General features: G+C 33.5%; 1 long non-coding RNA gene across 2 annotated transcripts in view; it reads left to right on the forward strand.

Moving 5' to 3' along the window:
• Nucleotides 1–1,353: 1,353 nt before the first annotated feature.
• LOC145241617 (uncharacterized) overlaps nt 1,354–15,423 on the forward strand; it is a 93,203-nt gene continuing 79,133 nt past the window's right edge. Inside the window, exon 1 of one of the 2 annotated variants that reach the window (XR_013862591.1) lies at nt 1,354–2,577. This is a non-coding gene — a long non-coding RNA (uncharacterized LOC145241617). The remainder of the gene's footprint in view (nt 2,578–15,423) is intronic. The other variant, XR_013862590.1, reaches the window with a different exon arrangement.

Genomic DNA, 15,423 nt, shown 5'->3' on the forward strand with positions numbered 1-15,423 from the left:
TCCAGAAGTTGTCAGAACGGTACAATAAGTGCATTGCAGCCGAAGGAGATTACTTACAAAAGGGACTAAAGTTTCATGTGTGTACTATCAATAAAAGTGCTCATACGAAAAGTATTTGGAAACATATATAAGGGGCCTCGTATTTTGAGGATTACCAAACCATCTAGCTGGTCTCAGTTTAATATCATAAGAAGAGACTGGACATCAGTTGGGTCCTTATTTCTTGTCCAAAGAAGTTTATAAACGAGGAAGTTATAAGCTCGTATAATTTTTTAATCCTAATCCAAAGTTCCCTTTTTTTTTGTAGCTTGATAATTTCCACATTAAAAACGATCTTGTGTAAAATTTTGCTCTCATGGGGAAGCAAATAAATAGGGGTTATAAGCTCGTTGACAGATGGACTCAAGCTACAAAGAGCAAAGCCCGTTATTGTTATGAATAAAGATTTTTTACAAAATCACAGAGTTTTTCTTTTCGAAATAAAATATAATCAATCAGCAAAATAACTTTTGCTTGGATCTAACATTTCACACTTAAACGAGACGTACAGACAGAGGTTCTTTTAGAATGTGATTGACGCATCTAAAATTAGCAGCGACAATTCAAACTGTACTATTTCAAAAGAAAGCGTATAAATGGACATCACATCTTGGACGTATCTTAAATAAGAGGCGCCCAATGTATGCTATTCACAAACTTAAGCGTGACAGATGTACGGGCAGAGTTTCCCACAAAAATGCGTGGACGTATTTCAAAATACGATTTCATACATAAACGTTTCAGAGCGATAAAAAGCTATCTCAAACTTAAGCGCGACAGAGGGGCGGACGGACAAAGACATTTGCCGATATGTGCGGACGTCCTTGAAATGCAGTTTCATACGTAAACGTTACAGAGCGACAAAAATGTTATTTAAAATTAAGCGTGACAGAGGTACAGGCGGACAGAGTCTCTTACCGATATGAGTGGACGTATTTTAAACTGCAGCTTATACATAAACGTGACATAGCGACAGAAATATTTCAAACTTAAGCGTGACAGACGGACGGACAGAGCTACTGGTATATATATTTAGACGCATCTTAAAAAATATTCGCCCATTCAATCTAAGCATGACGGATCGACAGAGCCTCAAATACTCAGCGTGGACGTATCTTAAGCTAACTACAAATCTTTGTTTGCCCTTTCTTACCAAATGTGATAAAAGATGCGAAATATTTTCGCTATCCGCCATTGGTGGATGTCACCCAACTATGAAAAGTTCAAGGGTAAAAGCGTCTCTTGTGACGACGAATGATGATGGCGAAACGTTTCTACTCAATTGTGTGATCGGATTTCTTGTCTTTCTTCTCTTTCTTTGTCGCTCAGATTTCTAGATTCGCCGGCCGAGAAAGTAATTGAGGGGTGCGTGATTTGCATAATGCGTACTATCGCGAACTATAATAACATTTTTTTTTATATATATACTTACTAGTTTATAACCGCTCTTCAAGCAATGTGGATGCAGTTTCTGGAGATATCGAGTTCCAACTTTACTAATTGAAATAATTGGCTCTCGTCTCGGGGAGCACCCGGCTTTGACAAACTTATGGGACGGGCTTTCACTCCTGACCTGAAGTGAAAATCAAATCTGTTGCCAAGGTCACTGGAAAAATGGTTGGGTCATTCTACCGCTCCAGACGATATCGCACTCCCGGTGCAATCCTCTACCTGTATAAAAGTCAAGTACGTCCTGATATGGAGTACTGTTGCCACAACTGGGAAGTAGCTGCTTCGAGCATCTTTTCCGGCCATGAAAACGTTCAAAACCGGCTTCGAAATCTAGTAGGTGATGCCGTTTTCTCCACTTTGCACCTGCTTTCTCACAGAAAAAAAAAAGTAACGAGTCTACTTCTGATCTAGCGTTAATTTCATGACAAGTGCTCGACTGAGCTCCAATCTTCTTACAAAACATTCACAACAAATACTCGTCTAATTTTAAACATTGTTAACAATTTCCCCTACTCACTATCTGTGCCTAAATCTAAACGCAAATTCAATGAACAAAGCTTCTATCTTAGAACGGCCCGCCTATAAAACTATATATCGCGGCTCTGCTTCCTAGCTGATTACAATATGATTGTTTCCAAGTCTAATGTAAACAAATCCTTATGCAGTCCTCCTCTTGAACAATCAAATTTTACCCAATTTTCACCACTAACGATCATTACGGTGTTGTCACACCAGCCACTTGACACTTATTAACTCTTATCCTCGAGTGGCCTTGGGGTCTTGATGGTGTAACACCCATGTAACCATTAACACCATTAAATTCTGAAAATCAAAATACAGACACATATATTCAGGATATTCCAATATTTGATATACTGTGTCAACACCTAAAAAGAATTTGGATTACATCTACCAAAACACTCAACTCACCAACTAATACGGCCGCCCCGTATACCTTTCGGAAAAGGAGCAACCACGCATTTTTGTTATATGGGATTACTGCATTCTCCCCTGGACCAATATTCTGCTTACCTGGAAATAAAACCCCGGAGGACATTATACTCCTTCCGATAATGGACTGCCCAGGTTGTATGAAATTCCCTCTTCCCATAATTATTATCATGTAATTATCATTCACCACCAAAAAACTATTTTCAATATTTGTGCTGAAAAGAAAAATACGTGTCTATTCACAGCTGAACATTTTGCTAACCGCATTTCATTTCCTCTGATGATATGAGCCATTATTGAAAATCCATGGATTAAGGAAATTAACATAACCCCTTCTTATATTCCTTTTGTCAAAGAATAAATTCTTAACTCAAATATATGTGTCTATATTTTAATTTTCAGAATTTTAATTTAACCACTAAACTTATATATTGCTCTATTCTTAAATATTGAGCTTCTCCTTTTTGGCTAGGATCACCCTGAAAGTATTACCTCAATAATATCTATCAAGATTTTTCATCTGATTTTTAATCGGTGTCTTATCTCGCTTATATATATATATATATATATATATATATATAAATATATATATATATATATATATATATATATATATCCTTTGAATTCTTATTCTCTCTTGGAATAAATAATATCGTTAGAATTCTAAATATTCGACAGTTAAGGGCACTTTTGTTCATTTTTATTTACTGCTTAATTTTTAAGTTTTCGTTCATGTGTATATGTACTGTGTGCATGTGTGTATGTGCGTACTTATATGTGTACATATTAAAACTGACGTGGCACCTTCCAATTGGCTATGCCTCCTTCTTCTCCTCCTCCTCCTCCTCCTTCCTTTTCTTATCCCCCTTTTCCCCGTGTATGCTCATCACTTTTACTACACCGATGAAGACTGAAGGATCGGTCGAAAATTATATACTTGTAAAAACGTTTTTTGATTATTTTTTCATAATATTATTTCGTATTCCTGCACGTCACCAATTGAAAACGAATAAAAGAAAAGTTATAAGCTTTTATACTTTTCGTATTCTTTTTTATACATTTCCATATATATATATATATATATATATATATATAAGGTTGACAAGAAACTTGGTACAGTTTTTAACCTTTAAATTCAAATGAACACATCTCCGCCCAAACAAAACTTTATTGATCGAAATAGACACTATTAAAATCAACACACTTTTGCCAATGCAAAATAAACGTATTTTATCAGTAAAAATCTTGCGTTTTGATGGCGATAAAATTCGGTGGAGTCGTTTTCGATATCGCTTATATTTTTTAAGCATTTTTTCACGCAGAAAGGGGTCGAGATGCTTGAAAAAGTGGTAGTCGGTAGGTGAGAGGTCTGGAGAGTACGGCAGATGAGGCAGAGTTGCGTAACCCAATTCATTCAACTACTGCAGGGTTGGTTTAGCAACGTGTATTCGGGTATAGTCGTGGAGAATTGGACCTTTTCTCTTGACTAATGTTGGGTGTTGTTGTTAAAGTTTTTGATGCATTTCATCGATTTGTTGACAGTACTTATCCACCGTTATGGTTTCGCCTGCATTCAAAGACTGTAATGGATGAGACTGGTCGCAGACCACCAAGCAGTTGGTACGACTTTCTTTTGGTGCAACTCTGGTTTCAGGAAGTGAAGTGGAGCTACCGCGGCGTCTAATCACTGAGCTGAGTGTCGCTGTTTGTCGTAAAGAACCCACTTTTCATCGCAAGTCACAACCCGGTCGAGAAACGGGTCGTTCTTGTTGCCACTTGTTATAGTTGTCGTTAAATACGTGAGGAACCCATTTATCAAGTATTTTTGTTTTTCCAATTTCTCTCAAGTGGTTGGAAATCTGCATATACGTTATGTCGAATTCAGAAATAGGTTCTCGAATAATTGTGCGTGGATTGGCTTCGAATTAATTGATCGTTGTCAGCATTCGATGGCCGAACGCTACGTTCATCATCTTCGCCGCCAGGAAATTTCTTAAACCACCATTGTGCTGTGCGTTCAATAATGATTCTTTGGCAAAACGCTTCGATGATATCGCGATCTGTTTCAGCAGCTTTTCGGCCTAGCTTGAACTGAAATAAGAAAATTGTGCGAATTTGCTTTTTTTTTTATTCAACGTTCTGTAAAGAAGACATAATTGATTTCAAATGATTGGAATTTAAACGATTAGATAGCGCGAAAAACGCTCTTTCAAATGATATATAAAGTAAAGGCACTGTAGGGAAAACTTATTTGAAAATACATCATTTGTAATAAAAATTAAATATTCCGCTAGAACTTCTCAACTTAATATATATATATATATATATATATATATATATATATATATATATATATATATATATATATAAGCAGATTAACTTGGCGTTGCCCGGTATTAAAAATAACGTTAAATTTCTTTAGAAAATGAAGTATAAAACGGAAAAAAACTAAGACATGTTCATGCAAGTATTGTTTATTTCTAAACAATTCACTTCCTGTAAGTAAAAAATAAAATATTCGAGCTGAGATCGAAACCAAAACCTAAAGACAGTGAGCCAAGTACGATAACTACTAGGCCAGCTGGCCATGTTCTTAAAAAGTGTTTTTAAATAAACTTATTCTTTACATAAAGAAGCTGTCATGTGAAACAGTTGACAAACAGATCAAAATCCGATGACCCTCCACCACGTGACAATTTTTCGATTTTGACCCCTTAGCAGCCCTTTTTTCGAATGAAACCCGATTAAAAGGTTTTCCCCATGTCTGAATACCCTATATACCAAATTTCAAGTCGTTGAGTATACGGGTTGAGCATTGTCCTCACACACAAATTCTCACGTTTATAGATATATAGATAGATATATTGAAAGTTAACAGTTATCTTCTATGTAACTTGGGGTCAAGTATGGATTATAGCGTTAGTTTTGTAGTACATTAAAACTAACCAATCACAGTTCATTCCGTTGCATCAGGTGCACTCTTCTTATTGGCACAACGGAAAAATGTCCTTTTTTTTGTGTCATGTAGCTAACACCAGGCGAAATTTCCATGCGCAGAGTTCTTCGCAAGTGCTTTCTTCTGTAAAAGACATTAACGCACAATTGCTTCCCTGCGGGCTACAACTTAGTCGCTTTCAAATCGGATATCTACAAACGCTTTTGAAACCATCAATATAGATAATCGAGGTTGATTCATTCAATTTTTTAATTGCCGTTTTATATTATTTATGTTTCAATTGAGAATATTCAATGGATCTTTATCCTCTAGTAGCTTTTAGCTTTTATAAATGGTGATTTATGAGTAAAAAAAAAGAAAAGATGAGTCCACCTATTTCTACGAGAGTATCAGTCATTTCATCGGACTGTCAGTCCGTTTGTCACAACTAAATTTTAAATAGAATTTGCATTCTAACGTAGTACACACGTTAATACATACGTTGTACACACATTTATACACTTAGGACCCAACACGTTGTAGCAGAGTACGTCGCAAGAAACATAGGACAATTAATAACTCAACTCATTTTTTTTTTTTGTAACAATGACATTTATTTCCACATTCTCCCGCCACGTGTGACTTCTCGTTACGGCGTGATGCCATCCACGTCTCTAATGTGATTGTCTTCTTTTTTATATAGTATTTTTTTTCTTTACCGTGACGTCATTTCGTACACAGCTCGGTATTTGCATACGCGCGTCCATGCTCTGTTACACCAACGCTAAGCGCGTAGATTAAAATGACAAATATTAAGAATTTCAAAGAAATTTGCTTTTTTGGCGTTTATGCTAGGATAAAAGTGTAAAGATTGGCTTACTTTCTTTTCAGTTCAAAAGATACCGGAGAACAGTGGGCAGTCTATTATTTAGAAAGGATTGGGAAGGTCTTACTAACCCAAATTTTAATTCTTTGTTTTTTTTTTCTTACACCACAATTATCGTCAATCAAATAATTGTACATAAACTTTTTTTTATTTTCAAGAAAAATTTTTGGACGATTTGAGAAATTTGGAGCAAGACGGCCCCCAGAGTAAATGTGGTATTATGGTGCTTGATGATTTTAGTAAAGAGTAGGATAGAGGTTTTCTAGTAGCAAAGGATGACCAACGACACCCATATTGCCACATTTTTTAATGGGCTTGTGCATAATTTATTCAAATATAAGAATGCAATTTTTTGATTACTTATTAACAATTTTCGATGCTTATCAAAGGCATTCGGATACAAAACTCTCCCAGACACATAAAGTATATTCGTGTGAAATTTCATAAATAATCAGCTCAGCCATTTCGGAGTCCATAGGAAACGATGTGTCTCACACACAAACACACACACACACAATGCCTTTTATATATAAGTATTTGTCCAGGCCTACCACAAATTACATTTATCTTGGAAGGTCATCACCCACTCTCCAAACTCTATCTCCTCTGGTCTCTTTCTTTCTTTCTTTTTTTCTCTCTGGTATTTAGAGATTGGCCTGCTTGTTTTTGGTTAATAACAAATCGGAAAACAGTGGGTGGTCTATTATTTAGAAAGGGTGTTGAAGGTCTCACTTACTAAACGATTCTCGTCAATTAAATAATTGTACATACTCTTTTTTTTTTTTTTTTTCAATAAAAATTTTTGAAAGATTTGGGAAATTTCAAGTAAGATTGACGCTAGAGTAAATGTGTTATTATGGCGATTTATCATTTTAGTAAAGAGTAGAATAGACATTTTCTAGTAATGGTGACAAAGGATGACCAACGACACGTATTTTCGTACATTTTTGAATGGCCTTGTGCCTAATTTTCTGTATAGGTATTTTTTTTTTTATATTTCTGAAATAAATATTTTAAAGTGAAGTATCTCTTTTGCTTTCACGCTTCATAGTTAGTGAAGAAGAGATCCTTCTCGATAGAAACCATATTTATTTATTTTTTTATTTATTTTTATTTTTTGACAAATCCCGGATATCTCTTTTTGAAGAACTGGATGTTCTCCATGTAAAAAAAATGGTGTTGTGATTAACACTACATTTATAGGAAACGAAGTAAATAGGGGGGCTAACTCCATTTTCGTTGCCTGTTTTTTTGTTTTTTTTTTCTTTATAATAAGCGACAAACGCGCATATTTCAATTCTGTCTCGTGACTCTTCGCATCCCTACTTCACCGAAGATGCTGCCCCAGATAAACTTCCTCATGCCACAACACGTTACACTACAAACCCAAAACCACAAACCTTTCATTTGTTTAGCATGTGGATTCTGACATTCCATTTGAACTCGCCACCTGCGATGTTTACATATATATGTTTTTAATTATTTTATATATTTTTTCTCCGATAGTTCGTTTCTATCTATCTATCTATCTATCTCTCTCTCTCTCTCTCTCTCTCTCTCTATATATATATATATATATATATATATATATATATATATATATATATATATATATATATATATCCTTAGATCTGAGTTACGCTCTTCGTTTATCTCTTCAGTGATACACATACATACATAAATACATACATACATACACACATACATACATACTTACGTACGTATGCATATATAAACAATTTTTTGCTATTTCATGTGTATACATTTATATTTAAAGTGGTATATTACGCATATGTGTGTGTATACGTAATATATTCATATATATATATATATATATATATATATATATATATATATATATATATATATATACGTAATATATTCATATATATACGTAATATATTCATATATATATATAATATAAAGCTGAATGTGTGTGTGTGTGTGTGTGTGTGTGTGTGTGTGTGTGTGTGTGTGTGTGTGTGTGTGTGTGTGTGTGTGTGTGTGTGTGTGTGTGTGTGTGGTTACGGGGCTCCTATATAGTTGACTATTTTAAAAAACTGATTACATATAATGATAGAAGATGTATCGAGACACAGGAATAGGTATATTTGATCTGGCAGAACGGTGGTTCATTAAAATCGTGGGGTCTGCATTCGCACCTTGTCCACAAAGTAAGGAAATAAAAAAAATTTTAATTAAAAAAAAACATTTACAAGTGTTTTTGATATAGATGTACATAAGGATACTTTGATAAGTATGTTTTAACTTAAATAAGGTTGGTATAATAAAATTGTTGGGTTTGCGTTCTCGCCTGGCGTCTATAGAAGGAAAATAAGCACAAACTTTAATAAAGACTTTTCAGATCTATCTGCGTAAGTATACTTTGATAATTATGTTTCAGTTTGAAGAAATATGGTATAATAAAAGTATGGGGTGTTCGTTCGCTCCTGACCTCCATAGAATGGAAATATGTCACAAAATTTAACAAGGTGTTTTAATATAGATCCATAGAATATTGTGATAAGTGTTTCAGTGTGAACACGTATGGTATAATAAATTATGGGGTTTATCTATTGTATTTTTACTTTCATCATATTTTGCTTTGGTTTTGATACCCCCAAATTCGAAGCTATCTCTTTACAACCCTTTCTTTTCATAACCTATCATACTTTCTTAAATCAGAGTCCATTTTCTGTAGGCTGTTTTTGAACCCAGTCAACGACGGGTACTTTTGCTAGTGTATATATATATATATATATATATATATATATATATATATATACATACATATATATATATATATATATATATATATATATTTAATTATTTACTATAATAACTAAATACCACTACACATTAGTGTTTCATCCTTTCGGGAATTTTCAGTGCAGGATGTCACGCTTAACACCAGTCGATAGATTCGAACCCGGCGACACAAGTCATCTCTGGCTGGATTAGTAAGGACAGTATCCATTCGGCTACCCTAAACCTCGTGAAATAACGTTGAAATTAAACATTTTATTTTAAAATGTTTTTTCCGCCAGTCAGACAGTGATCTAATTATATGATGATCAATGCATAAGAGCTAAATTGACGGACTATATATATATATATATATATATATATATATATATATTAGCTATATTAACCGACTATATATATATGATGATTGCAACGTCTTGTCAGACGACTGCCACTCCCTCAGGCACTGAAAATCCACAAGCCCGAAAATGACTTATTTAGTCCTTCCGGCGAATTCACACGCTCAAGCAGACATGACACTGTAGACGGTCATCTGTGTACATACATATATATATATACATGCACGCATACATACATATATACACATGCACACATACATATCACACACACATATATACATACATACACAATACATAATACACATATATACACGTACAATTTATTTTCTACACAGTGATCACCACTTATCAAGGCCCGGAAGCCACTCAGGGATAAGGGTTATTGCAAGTACATTATGTTAGTTTGGAGATTTGATGAAGTATTTACTTAAGGGGGCGGTTCATTAGGAATTTGTTGGAGTTGAAGACATCCAAGTTGTAGTCCGGTGGGAAGCAGGCAGACGGAACAGAGTTCCAAAGGCGTGCAGTTCTAAGAAGTTCTAAGTTCTGACGTAATATTGTAAACAAACATAGATGGAATTTGCTGAACGACATTATCATTATTATTTTAAAACGTATTTTGCAAATTAGTCCACCCGGCAAATTATTCCTAGTAATATACACAGAATAGAGGATTGATTCTATAATAATACATACACAATCTGCACGAATTAAAATATCATGTTTAAACGTATTGTACGACCGGGCAACGTCGAGTGTTCAGCTAGTTCGTACAATAAGTGGCATTGTGTGTGCGGAACGGTTTCTACCAAACCATGTCAATTCACGGCTTAAATACTTGAAATTCGATATATAGGGGATTCGAAACTGTCAACAAAATTCGAGTTGGATTCAACCGGTAAAAATAGCTGCTAAGTAATCAAAATTGAAAAATAAATGATACTCGTCGACAATCTACATTTATACGTTTACCAACGTTTTCAATTTTTTTGTGTATGTATAATCTCAGTTGTTATCAAATAATGCAGAATACCTATGCTTTGGTTTCGATTCTAGTTAATGTCACTCAAGTTATATTTTTATTTATGTTTTTCACTTTTGAAATCACTACTATGCATAATTACCATATGATCATTAATAGACATTTGGATCTATAACAATAAATAAAAGACCTATATGAATTAAAATATATTTAAAGATATTTTAGACCGGGCAATGCCGGGTGGCCTGCTAGTTAAAATAAAAATGAACAAATAATAATCATAGTTATTATCCATCTTCTAATCAGCTGAAAGTTTACAGCTGTTTATATAAAAGAAGTGTTGTTGACAGCTACAAGACAATCTGATTGGTTGACTAAGATAACGTGTTAGGCGAAACGGGATGTTTGAATTATGTAGACATATAGTAGTAAGTGTTGTCTATTTAAATGTTAATGCATAATATAAGAACCTGAGAGAAGCCGCTTATTAAAGGTAAGGCCCCAAACAAAAAGCAACTCTCAGTGACATTAGCAAGACTGGTATAGTTGGCCCCATACTAAATGGAAAACAGAAACTCTCTAGCCTCTGTGGACGAAGTAAAACTTATAGATAAACAATAAATGATAAAGAATAAAACATTTTTTTAATTATAAATGACTGATTAGAATATCATATAATATTATAAATTTAAAGTTGCGGAGGAACTTTATTAGATTTTCAAGAATATAAGAGTTACAGAAGGGAAATATATGCAGGAAACCTCTCTGGGCCATGTATTTCGAAGCTAAATAGTATATATAAACAAATGATTAATAAAACATGTTAAAAGACATCTTGAAAAAGAGTTAAAAACATATTTAATTTTAAAAAGGAAGCACAAGATAAATGGATAGTCCTTAATCCGCGGAGTTTCGAAGAAATACTCTCCTTCTCATCAGAGGGCAGGAATTAGCAAAATGCGGGATCGGATTTTGCATGTAAAAGTATTTCGTGAAACTACAAGTAAGTCACAGATCTTACTTGGTTAAAAAAAAAAAGGGTGAGGTAAGGGAAGTAGGAGGTAAAAGAAAAATGATAAAAAGATTTCACATGAATGGATAGTCCGGTGAAGGGTAAAAAATCCAAGAATGGTAAAATCCAAACACGGTAGAATTAAAAATTTCCAATCCAATAGGTAAGTTCCAAATGGTCCAAAATGATCCAAAAGGCAGAATTCCTTGGAAAAAAAATCACAAATGGAATGAGTTCCAAATCATTGAAATTTACTTGATTCCTCCGGCCTTGGCAGACGTGTTTTAAATATTCTTTCCAGTGCTTTTTCTGTGCACATTTGAACTTTTCTTTCTGGTCTGCAGTTTAATTTGTTGCTGGCTATCTTGGTATTGCTTGTTGCTGGATCTCAACATTTTGAACCGAGAGAGAGACTTAGCTGTCGTACAAAGCTAAGACTCTATAACATCAACTGTGTATAGATACTCTCTCAGGCATTTGTATATTAAAATGGTCCTATGGCGATGGAAGTCATTTTTGGGCTCATGGACTTTAAGTGTCTGAGGGAGTGGCACTCGTCTGACAGGACATTGCAATCATGGATATATATATATATATATATATATACACACATACATATATACATATATATATATATATATATATATGTGTGTGTGTGTGTGTGTGTGTGTGTGTATATGTATGTGTGTGTGTGTGTGTTTACAAGCATAATTGTATAACAAATAAATATACTTTAAGTTTAAAGATATTTAAGTAGAATTTATTTGGTAACTAAAGTCTCTACATAACTAGTTACACGCTCCACTATGTGTGTCAGAAACTAACCTTACGAATGCGTGAAATATATTGAATAATTCGACCGTCTGTTTTCCCAAGCTTATAACTACTAGAAAAATGTAATTCAAGCCCTAATTTTTTTTTCAATTAAAGGAGCAAGGACCAAGGTTTCATTAAAAAAAAATAAAACAACAACAACAAAAACAACCTGGTTTAAAAAAAAAGGTTTCAAACTTCGGATTTGCAGGTAAATTTCTAAAAAAAAAAACACTACTTTTTTTTGTTTAAAATTTGGATATATTATTTATTGATCTTTTATCTTCAATTTGTGATATATAAAACTTTGGTGAGTAAATTAATTATTTACTTTTTAATAGACATTTCAAAATGGGGGGGGGGTGAATTAAAAAGAAAAACGTTTGTCTAAAATATTATATTCGATTTATTGGAAAGAGCATAAAATTTCACATTTACCCTGAAAATAGCGTAAAAATTGAATCAATAGAAAAGTTTTATAGATTTTTTAAAGTTTAAAAGTTTAAAAATACTTAATACGTAAAATTCAATTGATTTCATTACTGTTTTTTAAAAAATGAAAAAATAATATTTCTATTACATTCTATACAACTTTACTAGTTTATTTTGGAAGTATACCGCATAAAGAAAATAAACAACCCACTTTTAAAAGAGAAATTACGAGTTTTTTATATTTTATTCGCAGTTTCGTGTTAGGGGTGTCAAAAATTCACCCAAAATTCTGATACACCTAACGCTCCACTGAAGGAAAGGAGATTGTTTTGAATGAAAAATAAATATTTGGATCTTTGAATGTAACTATGCTATTATTCTTTTTCCATATGGTCTGTTGTTATAATGAACAAAAAGGATTGATATACACAAATAGTGAAATATAATATAAAACATATTCTACCAAAACAGCACAAACACACTTACACACGCACGCAAATACACACACATACACACACGTGCGCGCGTGTATGTGTGATTTTAATTTAAGGAGGGTTTTCGAAGCCTGAAAATGATGTTTTTTTTATTTAATGCTTTATTTTTTATATTTCAAACGGCCCTCCGCTTTTGTTCACAGAAAGTATCATTTTCGATATATTTTTGTGAACAAGAGCGGAGAAATGGTTGAAATATAAAAAATAAAACATTAAATACAAAAAAAAACACATCGCTTTCATGCTTCAAAAAGCCCTCATAAAATTTTAATCAATTTTCCAGAAGCATACATAACATTATATATATATATATATATATATATATATATATATATATATATATATATATATATGTATATGTAGACTAAAAATTGACAGAGTTATTGCGTAGTGAAATGTACAGAGACACACAGACATATTCACAGGCACGTTCACTTTTATAGATATATAGATAGATTCTCTTGCTTGAATTATTTCTTCAACGATCGGGCAATTTCATTTTAAAAAAGGGATATATATATATATATATATATATATATATATATATATATATATATATATATATATATATATATATATATATATATATATATATATATATATATATACACTAGCATGGGTGCCCGGCGTTGCCCAGGTGTTTGGAGGTGTATGCTGAGCAAAAAAAAAAAGTTAAATTAAAAACGGTCCAATTTTTTAACTTTGACCCCTATTATAACCCCTTAACATCTATTATTTTGGGCTAAAATCAAGTTATTAAGTTAGATCCATGTCCAAGGAATATATATCTTCCCTGGCAAAAAGAAAACACGCACACACACACAAAAAAAAACGGTCAATTTTTTTAACTTTGACCCCTATTATGACCCCTTAAAATTTATTGTTTTAGGCTCAAATCAAGTTCTTAAGTTAGATCCATGTTCAATGAACCTAAGATTTCAAGTGTGTAAACCCAAATTTGTCGGAGAAGTTTGGAAGAGTTCTCAAAGGTCTAATCGTTGAACTTTGACCCCTTAAAAGCGAAATTTCTGGCGGAAAACCGATCACATAGATTTTCTAAAATCTCAGTACCCTGTTTATCAAAGTTCGAGTCTGTAGACTAAAAATTGACAGAGTTATTGCGTAGGGAAATGTACACAGACGCACAGACAAACAGGCAGACAAGCAGACAGACACACACACAGACACGTTCGCTTTTATAGATATATAGACTAGCATTTCAGCCCGGCGTTACCCGGGTGTTAGGAGGTGTATGCTGAGCAAAAAAAAAAAAAAAAGGGTCAATTATTTTAACTTTGACCCCTATTATGAACCCTTAAAATTTATTGTTTTGGGCTCAAATCAGGTTATTAAGTTAGATCCTTGTCAAAAGAACCTATATCTAAAATTTCAAGTGTGTAGACCCCAAATTGTCGGAGGAGATTGTTAGAGTTCTCAAAGGTCAAATCGTTGAACTTTGACCCTTAACAGCGAAATTTCTGGCCGAAAATCGATCACATCAATTTTCCCAAATCTCAGTACCCTGTATATCAAATTTCGAGTCTGTAGACTAAACATTAACAGAGTTATTGAGTAGGGAAATGTACACAGACAGACAGACGCACAGATAGACACACAGTCACGTTCACTTTTAGAGATATATAGATAGATATATATACTTCCCTATCTGGCTGACTGGCTACTAGCTCATTACCTCTATAGCTCTTTGTTTAGCTGTGTAACTCACCTATCATATCTGTTTACGTAATAGAGCATTGACGCATGTATGGCAGATGTATGCTAATGAGCGACCGCGTGCGAGGTGACGTCACCGCAAGGAAGAAAAATGAAAAAGATTATAAAAAGAACAGACCGAAGATCGTGTTAGAGAGAAAGTCATGTCACACAAATGGTCCGAGAAGGACAGGTTTAAAGAAGAGACAAAGTGTTATTTGGAAAGTACCTGTAAATAAACCGTCTGTTGTTCAACTGAAAAAAAAAAGGAGTCGAACTTTTTCTTGTATTGACTTCTTTCCGACGGTGTATACATGTTAACACGTGTGTAAACGGGGAAAATGTTGCATTTATATAAAGTTAGATATGTGCAGATGTTTATGGACTGTTGGTATTTATTTGCTTCCCCATGAAAGCAAAATGCGACACAAGGTCGTTTTTAATATGGAAGGAAACCAGCTTCCCACAAAGAAGCACTCTGGCAAAAAATAAAAAAAATTGCTTTAGTATAGAAGGATTCCCTCTCCATTGACTAAAGACAAATTAATTTAGTGTAGCATCAGAACAGGTACTACACTTTGGTCTTATTGATATAGTTAATTCACTTGAA

Source organism: Euprymna scolopes, chromosome 2, assembly GCF_053919585.1.
Source record: "Euprymna scolopes isolate OS-2025 chromosome 2, ASM5391958v1, whole genome shotgun sequence".
Taxonomy (NCBI): domain Eukaryota; kingdom Metazoa; phylum Mollusca; class Cephalopoda; order Sepiida; family Sepiolidae; genus Euprymna; species Euprymna scolopes.